We start from the raw sequence: 15,751 nt of genomic DNA on the forward strand, positions 1-15,751 counted from the left end.
ATAAATCTGATGACAAGTGTCATTTATTCTCTTTTAGATTCATCTCTAACTGCATCAACTATCAAACAAAACTTTGCATCACCAATCTCATTGCAAATTTTATTTTGCATCTTTCTAGCAGAAACATGTTAGAATTTACTTTTGAATAGAAGGCGATGTGTACATTACATTTTGAAGAGCATTCTCCAAGACAACTGCATCCACTTTTTTATTATAAGAAGCCAACAATTTCAACATTTCAAAAAAGTTTTCTCGATTATAAAACTCATGCCTTTCATCAGTGACAGATCCAAAAAAATTTTGTGAGTCGGGACAAAACATACATAATATAATAATAATTTTTATAATTACACTTTGTTATTATAAAATATAATTAGTCTTTAAATTATCTAACTAACAAATTAAAATAATAAAATAATAATTTAAATAATAATTTTTTTACTATTTTTAATGTTTTAAAACATATTATTTTAAATGAGGGAACAATCAAAATAGTATGAAAAAATTTACATTGCTAACAAAAAATAACTCTAAAAGGTGTTAACAACAAATAAGTCCCCAAGAACTAGATATGCATTAAATATATATTCTAAAAAAAGACTTTAAAAGTCATATTTTGATGAATTTTTTTGCAAATAATATTGAATAAATAAGATCTTTTCATTCTCAAAAATTTATAATTTTATGTCACGTGAATTTTTTTAAAATTTTTTAATTGTGAATGACTAAATTTTTTTGAAAAAAAAAATCTAGATATCAAATTTTATTCTAAATATTTTTGTACATCTTCTAAATATTTATTTAAACATTGGCAAAGCAATTTAGATTAAATGGATATGTCATTTGTAAGATATGAAAATTTTTTGTCACTTTTAATCAATATAATATTTATTAGTTATTTTTATCGCAATTTTCAAATTATTCAGAGATTATTTTGTTTGCGCCTAAATCTTTTGGATATGAAATTGGTAGTTACCTCTATTATTTTATATATATATATATATATATATATATATATATATATATATATATATATATATATAATTGTTTCACTCCTTCTTTTTAAAGGTTATTGTAACAAATTCATTTGAATTTTGAATTACCATTTGTTTCTATATAATTGAAATTGATGAGTAAAATCCAATCATAGTGAGGTCAAATTTAATTATATAGTGGAGACAAATAAATTTTGTTACTATGTATTAGTTAGAAAAATTTTAAACTCCACTGGGGCACTTGCCCCCACATCCATGAACACGAATCTGTCCCTGCCTCTTATCATGTCCCCTAAAAATACAAGCTTAAAATGTTAACCATCTGACAGTATCAATAGAGGTTTTAAGATGCAATATATTGCTTAAAACTTGTTGTGAACTTTGTTTAGCCAATACTTTGTCAATGTGGCATAATTCGTTAAGCGAATCTTTGCAAGACTTAATAGTAATATTGTGAGGAGAATTAAGAGATTTACCCACATGAGATAAAAAAGCACAATCCTTTCTATTATTCACTTTTTTCCAATTGTGAAATCCTCGTGATGTGAATGGACTTGATTTTTTAGAAAATAAATAACATGGAAGACAAAAATGTAACATCCACTTCCGGCGAATGTTCTAGCAAAAAAAAAAACTCTTAAACCAATGAGTTTTGAAATGATGAGGATGACTTTCATGGTCTGAAAGAGGATACTCATCCATGTTAAATTGATATGGTCCAAATTTTATATTATATATATCCTATGAATTTCATCTTGTTGATTGATAGGATAATTCTAAATTTGTGGTCGCTTTTCAAGATCACACATCAATATATCAATATTTGTTTGTTCTATTTCAGTCCTTGTTATTTTGGATACAGGTAGTTGAATATCTTACTCAACAAATTGTGTCACGGGTTGTATTGTAGGTTGTTCAATAACATTTTGAACATTACTCAGAATCTGAAATAGAATTTTGTTCATTATCTATTCTCTTTTTTTTCTTGAAAAATGAGTGAATTATTTTTATCTTTGATATTTTTATCTTAATTTAAACTATCTAACGAAAAAATTACATATATGTTATTTAAAAAAAATAAATCTATTGAACAATAACAAATAATTTTAAAAACACAAATAAATAATAACCAAGAATAACAAGATTAAAAAATATAAAAAAAATTATTGATTTATTTTATTATTTTTTGTTCCAAGTCTCACTCAATAATTCTGTTGAGTTTTTTTCTCATCCAAGTCTTACTATCTTTGAACGATTTTCTTTATTATTTACGTATAGTGTAAAGGGAAATTATAGTATACAGATCAACATGTATATAGAGATTCTTTTATTCTTTCTGCGTAAATGCCTGAGGGACATGTTGTTAAGGAGTCGAGCTGTGGAGAAATGGCGGGACAGTTTGGTTTCAGAGGGGCTCTTCATGGCTGGCTTGCAACTAGTGTAATGGTGCCTCACATAACCTCTGTGCAAACGAAAGAATTGATTGGACTGGACTTCCTCTTTTTAAAAAATGGACTTCTTGTAACGATTTATTGTTATTCTTTTCTCCTTGCAAGGAGTTAAAAAAATACAAAAGAGAAATGGTTCAAAAGGAAAACTACCTATAGAATGAAACTGATACATGGAGATGCCTTTGTTTGATTTAATAATGAGAAATACAATGAAATGAAATTCAATATAGATAAAATAGAAAATTTAAAAGTGTACATGAATGATGTGAAGCGTATTTAATTATTGAAGTAAAATAAAAATTAAAGAGGATGAAGTAAAAAAATAAATAAATAATAGGATGAAAAATGAACATATATTATGTCATGTTGTTTCCTTTGTCTACCTTTTAAGTTAAACCTGTGAAAAAATACAATATAAATAAAAATATTATCGAAATTAAAAATAAAACAGCTTAAAATGATTTAATAAAGTATTTTTTGACTGAATTATTTAGGCTTTTTGAAAATAATGCTAAATATTGTTTTATACGAATTTTTTATATATAAATTAATGAAATAAATATTGTGTTATCAATATGTTTAATTTAAGATGTATTTATATTTTTTTAGAATTTTACATATTTTATTTATAGTTCAAACGAAATAAGTATACATAAAATTTGGATTGATAATTTTATTCCTACAAAAGATGGGTGGTTAGTTAGGAAAGAAATGATTAATTAAAATTTTAAAAGTTATAAAAAATTATATTTAAATTGAATTTTTATGAGTACAATTAAATAGGCAAGCATTGTTACTACTATCTTATATTAGTCTAGAAAAAACATGATAGTAGTTAGCTAGAGGAAGGGTTAATTACAATTGTGAACCCTATGGTTTAAATGGAAAATGTGTTTGATCGCCAATTTTTTGTTGCATAGAAAATTGTACCTGATATTGAATGTAATTTTATAATTGTGTTTTGGACAATTATACTCTCACTCAAATATCATTATCTCCGTCATCGTTGCCCTCAGCCACGCCTCGCAGCACATCGCACTCATGACGGATTATGCCGTAGCCTTGCTGCGAGTCGCTTTCTTCTCGCAGCGACGCGCTTGGCCCGTTGAACTCGGGTTCTTGTCGTTGTCAAGGTGGTGGTGGTGGTGGTCGTGTTCCTCGCGTCCTCCAGCAATGTCTCTTCTTTAGACAGTACATTCAAAACAAACCATGAGATAGTAGCATAACCTTCCAGGAATATCAGCTATGAACAAAAATTGGAAAAAATTGCATGTTTGTTTTCTTCCTTCTGACTCGTATGCAAAATCTACAATAAGGGTTTCTAGAGGGATAAAAACCTTCAGCTCAATGGAAGGGGCAGTCATAACCAATTCATCTAAGTTTTGTTCAATGTTCTAGGTAATTAGGGTTACGGATTTTCGGTCTCTTGCAATTGAAGATGAATTTGGAGATTGATGAGCGGATATTTTATACGCTTTTTGGCATCATTTTCATATAGTTTTTATTATGTTTTGTTTAAGTTTTATTAATTTTTCATAGGTTTTAATGCAAAATTCACATTTTTTAATTCTATTTTGAGTTTGTGTGTTTTATGGTGATTTCAGGTATTTTCTGGCTGAATTTGAGGAGCTTGAGCAATAGTCTGATTCAGAAGTAGAGAAAGGACTGCCGCAGATGCTGTCAGGATCTGACTTCCGTGCACTCGAAGGAGCTTTTCTGGAGTTACAAAAGTCCAAATGGCGCTCTCTCAACGGCTATGGAAAGCTGACATTCAGGGCTTTCCAGAAATGTATAATATTCCATACTTTTCTTTGGAAATAAAGTCCCAAAACTGGCATTCAACGCCAGCCACCAACCCTATTCCTGGTGTCCAGCGCCCATAGGGGAGCAGCGGGCGTCCAACGCCCAAAAGGGGGTCCCTAGCCAGCGTTCAACACCCTTAAGGGACACTAGCATGTGAGAGACACTCAAGATCAACCCAAACACTCACCAAGTGGGTCCCAGAAGTGAATTTTTGCACTATCAACATAGTTTACCTTATTTCTGTAATCCTTAGCTAGCATATTAGTATATATATACAAGAGTTCACCCTTGTTAGGGGACTCTTGCCCATTCGAACCTTTCATTGTATTTTTCAGTCAGCATGAGTCACTAACCTCCTAAGGTTAAGGTTAGGAGCTCTGCTGAATTTCATGGATCAATAATATTACTATTTTCATTCAATATGTCTGATTCTATTCTCTTATGCAACCTCGTTCTTCATCTCATGATTTGAGGGTGACCCGTGATAATCACCCTTGTTCTACATGGGTTTCGTGCGATTCCTGACTCGGATAGTGTTGAACTAAAGGTAGAGATTGTATTGCGAATTCCAATAGAGCATCTACTTTGGATATGTGACATATAATCCCGTTGACTATGGGTGCGTGAAGTTTCTATGGTGTTAAGGCTAGAGTCAGAGAAGCAGCACTTTCTGATCCAGAAGATCTACCTTGTCTGTGGCATCTTGAGTAGGATCGTGAAGGGGAGTGGATTGCTTAGAGCTTCATCTTCTGCTACAATGAGAAACCTAGAGGTGGCTTGATGAGAGGACATGAGTCATCTCAACGTGGTGGATTGCTGCAGTAGAAGAGGTTAACTTGATGAGAGGACATGAGTTAATCACTTACGGCTACAATTGAAGGAATCAGAAGGTTATTGAAGAAAACAGTAAGAAAAGTTAATCCGGAAAGACAAAGCATCTCCGAAGCCTCAACCATTCTATCACCATTGAATTCCTATCTACCTAGTAACATTCTATTTATCCATTTTATATGCTTTTCGTGACAAACTATAATTTCTATCCGCCTAACTAAGATCTTCAAGGTGTCCACTACTTGCTCAAACTAACAATCCTCATGGGATCGACCTTGACTCACCTCAGGTATTACTTGGACGACTCGGTATACTTGCCGGTCTATCTGTGCGAATTTTGCGGAGCTAGTTTCGTGTACCAAGTTTTGGCGTCGTTGTCAGGGCTTGTTCGGATTTGACAAACAAACGGATTATCTTGGTTCTTAGGTTAGGTACTTTTTAATTTTGTTTGAGTTTTTTGAAAAGTTTTGTCATTTCTTTTCGATCTTTATCTTTTTGTTTGAGTCTTTGTTCTTTTTCTTGTTAAAGTTTCGAATTTTTTTGCTTTCTTTTCAAAAAAAATTTTCAAAATTAGTGTTTTTTGATTGAGTCTATTGTCAATTCTTAAGTTTGGTGTCCTTTGTGTGTTCTTTATTTCCCTTGAATTTTCGAAAATTATCATAGTGTTCTTTCTTCGTATTCAAGTTGTTCTTATCTCTTTTCTTGTTTTGATCTAAAAAGTTTTAAGTTTGGTATCTTTTGGTGTTTTTCCTTTTTAATTTTCGAAAACTTAGAGTCTTAGATCTAAAAATTTTAAGTTTGGTTTCTTTTGGTTGTTTTTTCCTTTCTTCATTAATTAAAAAAATTAAAAAAATATCTTTTCTATCTTTATTTCAAAACTATTTTCGAAAATTTCAAAAATATTTTCAAATTTTAATTTCAAAATTATTATCTTATCTTATCTTAATTTCAAAAATTAAATTTCAAATCTTATCTTTTTATATATTATCATATCTTTCTTTTAATTTGATTCTATCTTATCTTATCTTATCTTTTGTTATCTTTCATTAAATTTCAAATCATTATCTTATCTTATCTTAATTTTAAATTTCAAAATCAAATCTTTTCGAAAATCAAATCTTTTTCAAATCTTTATCTTATCTTGTTTCCAATTCAAATTTCAAAATCAAATCTTTTTCAAATTTTCTATCTTATCTTATTTTCAAAATTTCAAATTCAATTTTAAAAATTCAAATTTTAAAATTCAAAATTCAAAATTCAAAATTCAAAATTTAAATTTCAAAATCAAATCTTTTTCAAATTTTCTATCTTATCTTATTTTCAAATCTTTCTTAATTAGTTACTTATTTTTTCTTTCTTCTTTTTCAAAATCTCCTAACTAATTCGTCTCTCTTCTATTTTCGAAAATCTCTTACTTCCTTCTCTCTCTTCTTTTTCGAAATTCATCATTTAATTTTCAAATTTTTTTAGTTAATTAGCTTTTATTTTTGAATTCAATTAATAAATAAAATAAAAACAAAAATATTTTAATTCTAGTTTCTCTTTTTACTGCTTAATTTTTGAATTCTTCATCTTCCTCCTCTATCTTCATTCTTCTTTCTTCTTCACATCTCACAAGGAGTCCTCTATTCTTGAACATAGAGCCCGCATTTTTCTTCTTTCTTGTTTTCTTTTTCTTGTTTATGAGTAGGAACAGAGATAAAGAAACCCTCTTTGATCCTGATCCTGAACCTGAGAGGACCTTAAGGAAGCGTTTACAACAAGTTAAAGCACAACATTCCAAAAGAAACCTCATAGAGCTATTCGAACAAGAAGCTGAAAACATAGACATGGCAGCCGAACAAAACAATGGAGGAGATGCAAGAAAGGTTCTTGGTGACTTTATTGCACCAACTTCTGACCTCTATGGAAGAAGTATCTCCATACCTTCCATTAGAGAAAATAACTTTGAGCTAAAACCTCAATTAGTTTCTCTCTTGCAATAGAATTGTAAATTTCATGGACTTCCACTTGAAGATCCACATTAGTTCTTATCTGAATTCTTGTAGATTTGTGACACTGTTAAGACCAATAGAGTGGATCCTGAGGTCTACAGACTTATGCTTTTCCCTTTTTCTGTTAGAGACAGAGCTAAGATATGGTTGGATTCTCAACCTAAGAAAAGCCTGGACTCTTGGAAATTTTTGGTCATTGCTTTCTTGGCCAAGTTCTTTCCACCTCAAAAGATGAGCAAACTCAGGGTGGAAGTTCAAACCTTCAGACAAAGAGAGGGTGAATCCCTCTATGAAGCATGGGAAAGATACAAACAACTGATCAAGAGGTGTCCTCCTGACATGCTCTCAGAATGGTCTATCCTAGGAATCTTCTATGATGGCCTATCTGAGATATCCAAGATGTCCTTGGATCATTCTGCTGGTGGATCACTCCACTTGAAGAAAACACCTGAAGAAACACAGGAACTCATTGAAATGGTTTCAAACAACCAATTCATGTATACTTCTGAGAAGAATCCTGTGAACAATGGGGTAGCTCAGAAGAAAGGGGTCCCGGAAGTTGACACTCTGAATGCCATATTGGCTCAGAACAAGATCTTGACCCAACAGGTCAATATGATCTCTCAACATTTGACTGGATCACAAGCTGCAACTGGAAGCACTCAAGATACCTCTTATGATGGAGATGCCTACGATCCAGATCAACCTTCAATGGAGGAGGTGAATTATATGGGAGAACCCTATAGAAACACCTACAACCCTTCATGGAGGAATCATCCTAACCTTTCATGGAAGGATCAACAGAAGCCTTAGCAAGGCTTCAACAATAGTCAAGGTGGAAGAAACCAAAACAGGTTCAACAACAGACCACCATTCCCATCTTCTCAACAGCAGATGGAGACTTCTAATCAGAGCCTTTTTGACTTAGCAACCATAGTCTCTAAGCTCTCTAAGACCACTCACAGTTTCATAACAGAAACTAGGTCCTCCATCAGAAATCTGGAGATACAAGTTGGTCAACTGAGCAAGAGAATCCCTGAGACTCCTCCTAACACTCTTCCTAGTAAAACTGAAGTGAACCCAAGAGAAGAGTGTAAGGCCATCACAGTGGATATAGAGGCTGAATCTGAAGGAGATGATTTGGCATTGAACGCCAGTAAGGAAGACCTTACTACGCATTCAACACCCACAAGGGTAGCATCACTAGCGTTGAACGCCAGTAACGAAGGCTTTACTGGGCATTCAACGCCCACTTAAGGCTTTTCTATTGAAGATCTGAAGGCAACTAAGACTCATAAGGATACTATAGAAGTTCCCTTGATGGCCTTGTTGCAAATCATTGATTATGAGGATCACTCCTCCTCTGATAAGGAAGAGGAAACTAGGGAAGAGCAAGTTGCTCGTTACCTAGGAGTCCTCATGAAGGTGAATGCCAAGTTGTTTGGCACAGAGCCACTAGAGAAAGAACCTCTAGTGCTCACCAAGGAACTTAATGCCTTGGTTCAGCAGAAACTACCTCAGAAGCTACCGGATCCCGGACGCTTCCTGATTTCCTGCACCATAGGCACCATTACCTTTGAGAAGGCTCTGTGTGACCTAGGGTCAAGCATAAACCTTATGCCACTCTCTGTAATGGAGAAGTTGGAAATCTTTGAGGTACAAGCTGCAAGAATCTCACTAGAGATGGCAGATAAGTCCATGAAAAAGGCTTATGGACTGGTAGAGGATGTCTTAGTAAAGGTTGAATACCTTTACATCCCTGCTGACTTCATAATCCTGGATACTGGGAAGAAGATGATGAATCCATCATCCTTGGAAGACCCTTCCTAGCCACTACCAATGCCATCATTGATGTGGCAAAGGGAGAGATAATTCTACAGTTATGGGAGGACCACATCTTGTTCAAGATGTCTAGCCCTAACTCTCCCCCTGACAAAAGAGAAACAGTTATGCAACACCTAGTGTTCTAACCCTCTCTCTCAATGCAGAGTTATACAGAGCCCCTAGACACCAATTCTAAGTTTGGTATTGGGCAGCCATTATCAAGCACTGAGAACACAGGTACAAAGAAGAAAGAACCTAAAGGCTGGAGGGATAAAAATATCCCCACTGAAGGCCTCTCACCAGACATGAGAGTTGTCTTCACAGACAATCCAGTCATTCTATACACTGTGAATAGGATTCTGTCTCTGAAACATGTGAAACTTATCCATGAGAGCACAGGCAAGAAGTTCACTATAAGGGGGCGAAATTCTGAGGCCCTATCCATCTCCGTAAGGAGCTAACCGTCAAGTTAGTAACGTTAAAGAAGTGCTTGTTGGGAGGCAACCCATCAATAATTAATATTTTCTTGTTTTTATTCAAGTTTGATTCAGGTATATTAGTTTAATTTTCATGTTTTCTTTGAGTTTATGATCATGTACAGTAGTTAAAATAGAAACAGAAATAGTCAGAGCTGGAAACAAAACACCCTGGAGCAGAGACCTTGCTGGCATTGAACGCCAGCCAGGGTGCACATTTCTGGGTGTTGAACGCCAACTAGGGAGCACATTGTTGGCAATTGAACACCAGTGAAGGGGTAGAGACCTGGCATTGAACGCCAGGAAGGAACACCCCAATGGGCGTTCAAACGCCCACTTAGAGTCACAGAGCTAGTGTTGAATGCCAGCCAGGAGCAAGAGCTGGGCGTTCAACGCCCACAAGGGGGTAGGGAACTTGAATTCCCTAGTCCCTCAGGATCAGTGGGTCCCATAGAATCTCCACCTACCCCCACCTTCTTCTCTCTCTTCCTTTCACTCTTCCCCACACACTCTTCCCTATAAACCCTAACCCAATCACATCCATATCACTTCCCAAAACCATCATAACTCCCACCAACCCCCACCCACTTCAAATTTAAAATTACGCACCTAATTCTCACCCATTCATTCGAACCCAACCCTATCCCACCCCTATAAATACCCCCTTCTTCTTACCCGTCATTCACACACCATTCATACACTAAAGCCCACTTGGCCGAATCCTTCTCTCCTCCTTTTTTTACTAATTCTCTTTTTTTTCTACTTTTTTCTTCATATTTTGCTCGAGGATGAGAAAAACTTTTAAGTTTTGTGTTGGAAAAGCCTTGATTTTTACTTTTCATTCACACTTATGGCACCCAAAGTCAGAGAACCCTCTAGAAAGAGGAAAGGAAAAGTAGTTGCTTTCACTTCTGAATCTTGAGAGATGGAAAGATTTATCACCAAATGCCATCAAAACCATTTTTATGAAGTAGTGGCAAAGAAAATGGTGATTCCTGAAGTCCCCTTTAGGCTAAAAAAGAATGAGTACCCGGAGATCCGAAGAGAAATCTGGAGGAGAGGTTGGGAAGTCCTAACCAATCCTATCCCAGAAATTGGGATCTTGATGGTTCAAGAGTTCTATGCTAATGCATGGGTCACTAAAAACCATGACACTAGTGTGAACCCTCATCCCAAAAATTGGAGCACTATGGTCCGAGGGCGACTCTTGGATTTCAGTCCGGAGAGTGTACGGTTGGCGCTCCATTTGCCAGTGATGCAAGGAGACCCACATCCTTACTCTAGGAGGATTAACTTTGACCAAAGGCTGGACCAAGTCGTTTTAGACATCTGTGTGGAAGGAGCTTAGTGGAAGAGGGATGCTCAAGGCAAGCCTATCCAACTGAGAAGGCTTGACCTCAAACCCATAGCTAGAGGGTGGTTAGAATTTATCCAACGCTCTATCATCCCTACTAGCAATCGGTCAAAAGTGACCGTTGACAAAGCCATCATGATTCATTGCACCATGATTGGAAGTGAGGTGGAGGTACATGAGGTATTACCTCAAGAGTTGTACAAGAAAGCTGAAAAGCCTTCCCCCTTAGCAAGGTTGGCTTTCCCCCCACCTTATCTGTCACCTATGTAATTCGACTGGAATTGTCATAGAAGGAGACATTCGTATTGAGGAGGACAAGCCCATCACCAAGAAGAGGATAGAGCAAACTAGAGAGCCAGCACATGGACCACAGCAAGAGCATATGGAGCTGCCTCAACAAGAAATCCCTGAGATGCCTCAAGGGATGCATTTTCCTCCCCAAGGCTATTGGGACCAATTGCACACTTCTCTAGAAGAATTGAGCTCCAGCATGGATAAACTAAGAATGGGACATCAAGAGCACTCCACCATCCTCCATGACATAAGAGAAGATCAAAGAGCTATGAGGGAAGAACAAAGAACCATGAGGGAAGAACAACAGAAGCAAGGGCGTGACATAGAGGTGATCAAGCACTCCATTGGATCCTCTAGAAGGAGTAGTAGCCGACATCACTAAGGTGGATTCGTTCCATTTACTCCCATGTTACCTATCTTAATTGTTTTTTGTTTTTCATGTATTTTGTTTTATTATTTGTTTCTAGTGCATAATCATCTGTCTTTATGTCTTAAAGCTATGAAATATTCCATGCATCGATCACCTTGCTTAAAAGGAAATTTTAATTGAAAAAGAAAAGTAAGATGCACGAATTTCGAGTTTTATATTAGGAATAGTTCAATTATACGATGTGGTGGCAATGCTTTTGTTTTCTAAATGTATGAATAAATAGTGCATATTTGATGTTGGAGTTAAAGAATGTTGGCTCTTGAAAGAATAATGATAAAAGTGAAATATTATTAGTGATCTGAAAAATCCTAAAATTGATTTTTGAAGCAAGAAAAAGTAGCATGCGAAAAAAAAATTGCAAAAAAAATAGCAAGCAAAAAAAGAAATAAAAAGCAGAAAAAGCCAATAGCTCTTTAAACCAAAAGGCAAAAGCAAAAAGCCAATAGCTCTTTAAATCAAAAGGCAAAAACAAAGGATCTAATGCTTTGAGCATCAATGGTTAGGAGGCCTAAAAGAAAAATCTTATCCTAGGCAGTTGAAATGAGCTGATACCCTGACTATATGCTTGTAGTGTGAAGGTGTCAAGTGAAAAACTTGAGATTGAGCAGTTAAAGTCGTGGTCCAAAGAAAAGAGTGTGCTTAAGAACTATGGACACCACTGGCTGGGGACTCTAGCAAAGCTGAGTCACAATCCTAAGTAGGGTTGGGCAAAAAAATCCAAATCTTGGATTTTAAACCCAATCCAAACCAAACCATTTTAAAAAAACCAATTTTAAAAAAAATCCAAACCATATTGCATCAATTTTATGGTTTGGTTTTTTAATCCAAACCATTTAACCAACTTAAATCCATATCTGGATCCAAATCCGAATTAGAATCCAAATTTGGAAAAACCCTAATTCGGTGAACACAGTTCACACATCGCGCTTTTGCTTCAACTATGGTGTCGCGCTTCTCCTTCAACTGTTGCATCTTCTCCTTCGACGCTTCTCCTTCAACTGTAGCGTCTTCTCCTTCGGCGCTTCTCCTTCAGTCTTCTCCTTTCTCGTTTGCCGTTGTCATTCTTTGGTTTCACCATCTCCGTCTTGCCGACTTGCCGTCACAGGTGTGGTCACAGCATTAGTACCATTACCTAATACTCGTAGTCTTTGTTTGCTTATGATGTTTCTACCTTCCAAACTTGTTATTCTTCTATTTTTCTTGCCACTGGGTCACAGAGTTAGTACCATTACCTCTGCTCGTTCTCCTTCTAGAGGAATTTCGGGTTGTCGTGTCTGATTTTGCAATTGATTGCATTGCAGATTTTGTTTTTCTACCCAGGAGCACAACAAAGTTCGTGAAACTGAACCAGAACAAGCAGTTCTAGAACAAGCAGAACAAGCAGTAGCCCCTGTTCTATTTCTCTGCTTCCAGGTTTTTGTCCATTTTCCTTTTTATTTTTATTAAGTTTGATTAATTTTGGTTAATTAGTTGATTTTGGTTAATTAGCTTAGTTAGATTAGTTGCTGTTAGTTGATTATCGGTGGTTAGGTTAGGATGATTTTTTAGATTGTTAGGTTTCTGATGGAATTGCTATTTTGATGAGAAACTGGGCCGAGATTGTTTGAATATTGTTTTCTTGTGTGAAAATTTACTACTTTATTGCAAAATTGCTGAAATTGTTGCTGGAACTGTGCTGTTTTGATGAGAAACTGGGCTGGGATGTTTTACTTTTATGTGGTTGCTAATTTGTGCTGTGAATCTTGTATGATTTGAATGCAAGTTTATTTTTTCTTTTCTTTATAATATGAACAAATTTGTTATTGGATTATGTTTTTGGGCTCCGACCTCCTTGATGCATAGAACTGTTTGTTAGAGAATTGACAGGTGGTTGGGTTTCTTGGTGGAACGAACCCCTTCACTTCCAAGATTCTAGATATTTTGTCAAAAGATAGATAGATAATAGATACTATACTTCTTTTCAGTAAGGTGCTAACCAAGCGACCACAGGTTTAATTTTTTCTTCTTCTCTCCTTGCGGGGTAGCATAAGGTTATGCACTAGGATGGAGTTTTGTGCATTATGGTGTTTAATAGATAGATTATTATTGTACAAGTAAAATATGACCAAATTTTTGTTCATGCCTGAATTTGTATCGTCTATTTCTGGTGCTACTTTTTTTGCTGCATGTTACGTTGACTGAATGTTATTTAGGATTTCAACTTATCCGATTAGAGGAATTATGACTGCTACTCCTATTACATGTTGTTTTCCATCCTCTTATTTTTTAACTCGAGACTATTGAATTTTTCGGAGCTTGTTTGAATATTTGTATCTCTCATCCAACGCCCTATTTTTGTTTTGTCCCTTTTTTGTATTATTTTTCATTCTTATGTGGTTGAAGAAGAAACAAAAGCTATTGATGAACGAAAGATTGACGGTTTAGAATTCAGAATAAATTCTCGTTGCAAGTATAGTTTCTAAACCAAGCAATCATCCTTTCATACAAACGTTTTGGTTGTCACAAGTAACAAACCCCTTTAAAATTGATAACCGAAGTATTCAAACCTCGGGTCGTCTTCTCAAGGAACTGCAGGGAGGTATGTTCTTATTATTGGTTATGAGTTTTGTAAATTGGGGGTTTTGAAAGTAAGGAACAAGTAATTTAAATGACAAGTAAAATAAATAAATAACTATAAAATAAACTCTTGGCAAGGTATGAAAATTCGAAAGTCCTATCCTAGTTATTCTTATGAGAATTGAATTTAACCCCACTTAGTTAACCTTTACAAAAGTAAGGGAAAGTCAAGTGGACTAATTAGTTAGATTCCCAAGTCCTAGCCAACTCCTAAGGAAAGACTAGAGTTAGTGGAATTCCAGTCAATTAGAGGAATTAATTAACAATCACGATAAGTTTAATAACTCAAGAGCCTCCAGCTAATCAATTAAAGCCAAGAATATAAAAAGCTAAATAAGAATTATAAATCTGAAATACCTCAAATTATTAATTAAGAAAATCAATCTAAACATAAAGAGTTCATAAGCCAATTTGGCAACATAAGTAATTAAAGGAAAGCATTAAAGCATCTGATAGTAAAAAGAGAAATATGAAGTAAAAGGGAATATTGAACCTGATAAAGAGTTGAAATCCTAAATTGAAATAACAAGAAATCCTAATTCCTTTAAGAGGAATCCTAATTCTAAAACCTAAGAGAGAGAAGAGAACCTCTCTCTAAAAACTACATCTAAATCATGAAAAGTGAATAATTGAAGGCCTCCCCGTGAATGGATGCATTCCCCCACTTTATAACCTCTAATCTGTGCTTTCTGGACTTGGAAATGGGCCAAAAAGAGTTTCAGAAATCGCTGGGAGCGTTTTCTGCAGTTTCTGGTGCGTGGCGTCTGTTACGCGTCCGCGTGGGTCACGCGGTCGCGTCATCTGGGAGTTTTCCTTGTCACGCGTTTGCTTCGGTCACGCGTACGAGTCATCTGCATTCTGCTCAAGGCACGCGTCCGCGTCAGTCACGCGTTTGCATCGCTGCCTTTTCGTGCTGGGCATACGGCCGCGTCGTCCATGCGTTCGCATCGCTGCCAGTTTCTTCAAAAACTCCATTTTGTGCTTTCCTTCCAATTCTGTATGTTTCTTTTCCATCCTTTAAGTCATTCCTGCCTTAGGAGATCTGAAACTACTTAACACACAAATCACGGCATCGAATGGTAATAAAGGGTAATTAAAACTGATAATTTTTAAGCATAGGAAACATGTTTTTCACATATATCACATAATAAGGAAGGGAAAGTAAAACCATGTAATTTACATGAATAAGTGAGTGAAAGATTGAATAAACCACTTAAATTGAGCACAAAATATATCATAAAATATGGGTTTATCAACCTCCCCACACTTAAACAATAGCATGTCCTCATGCTAAATCCAAGATAAAGAGTAAGGTAAAGTGGTGGAATTTCATGCAATGCAATTTACTCTAAATGCAACTACCTAAATGAGTCATGCAATTCTAGTTATTATTCACATGTATATAAAGGTTACATGTAGTTAAGTTAATTCATATCCTCAAGGAATCATATATGTATAGCCAGACCCTAGATAATGTTAAAGCACCTTTACAATTGAGATGGGTAAAAATATTTTACAGACTTGCAAGACAATTAACAATTAAGCAAAGATATATGGTGATGAGCTATTGAACCCTCACTGGATTTTGTGTTTACTCTCTAATCACTCAGTGTTTATTAGGTTAATCACTCTATTCTTTTTCTATCCTTACTTTCTATAACTTTGTTCTTCATCTAACCAATC

The sequence above is a fragment of the Arachis ipaensis genome, chromosome B10, assembly GCF_059453495.1.
Source record: "Arachis ipaensis isolate K30076 ecotype BB chromosome B10, ASM5945349v1, whole genome shotgun sequence".
Lineage (NCBI taxonomy): Eukaryota > Viridiplantae > Streptophyta > Magnoliopsida > Fabales > Fabaceae > Arachis > Arachis ipaensis.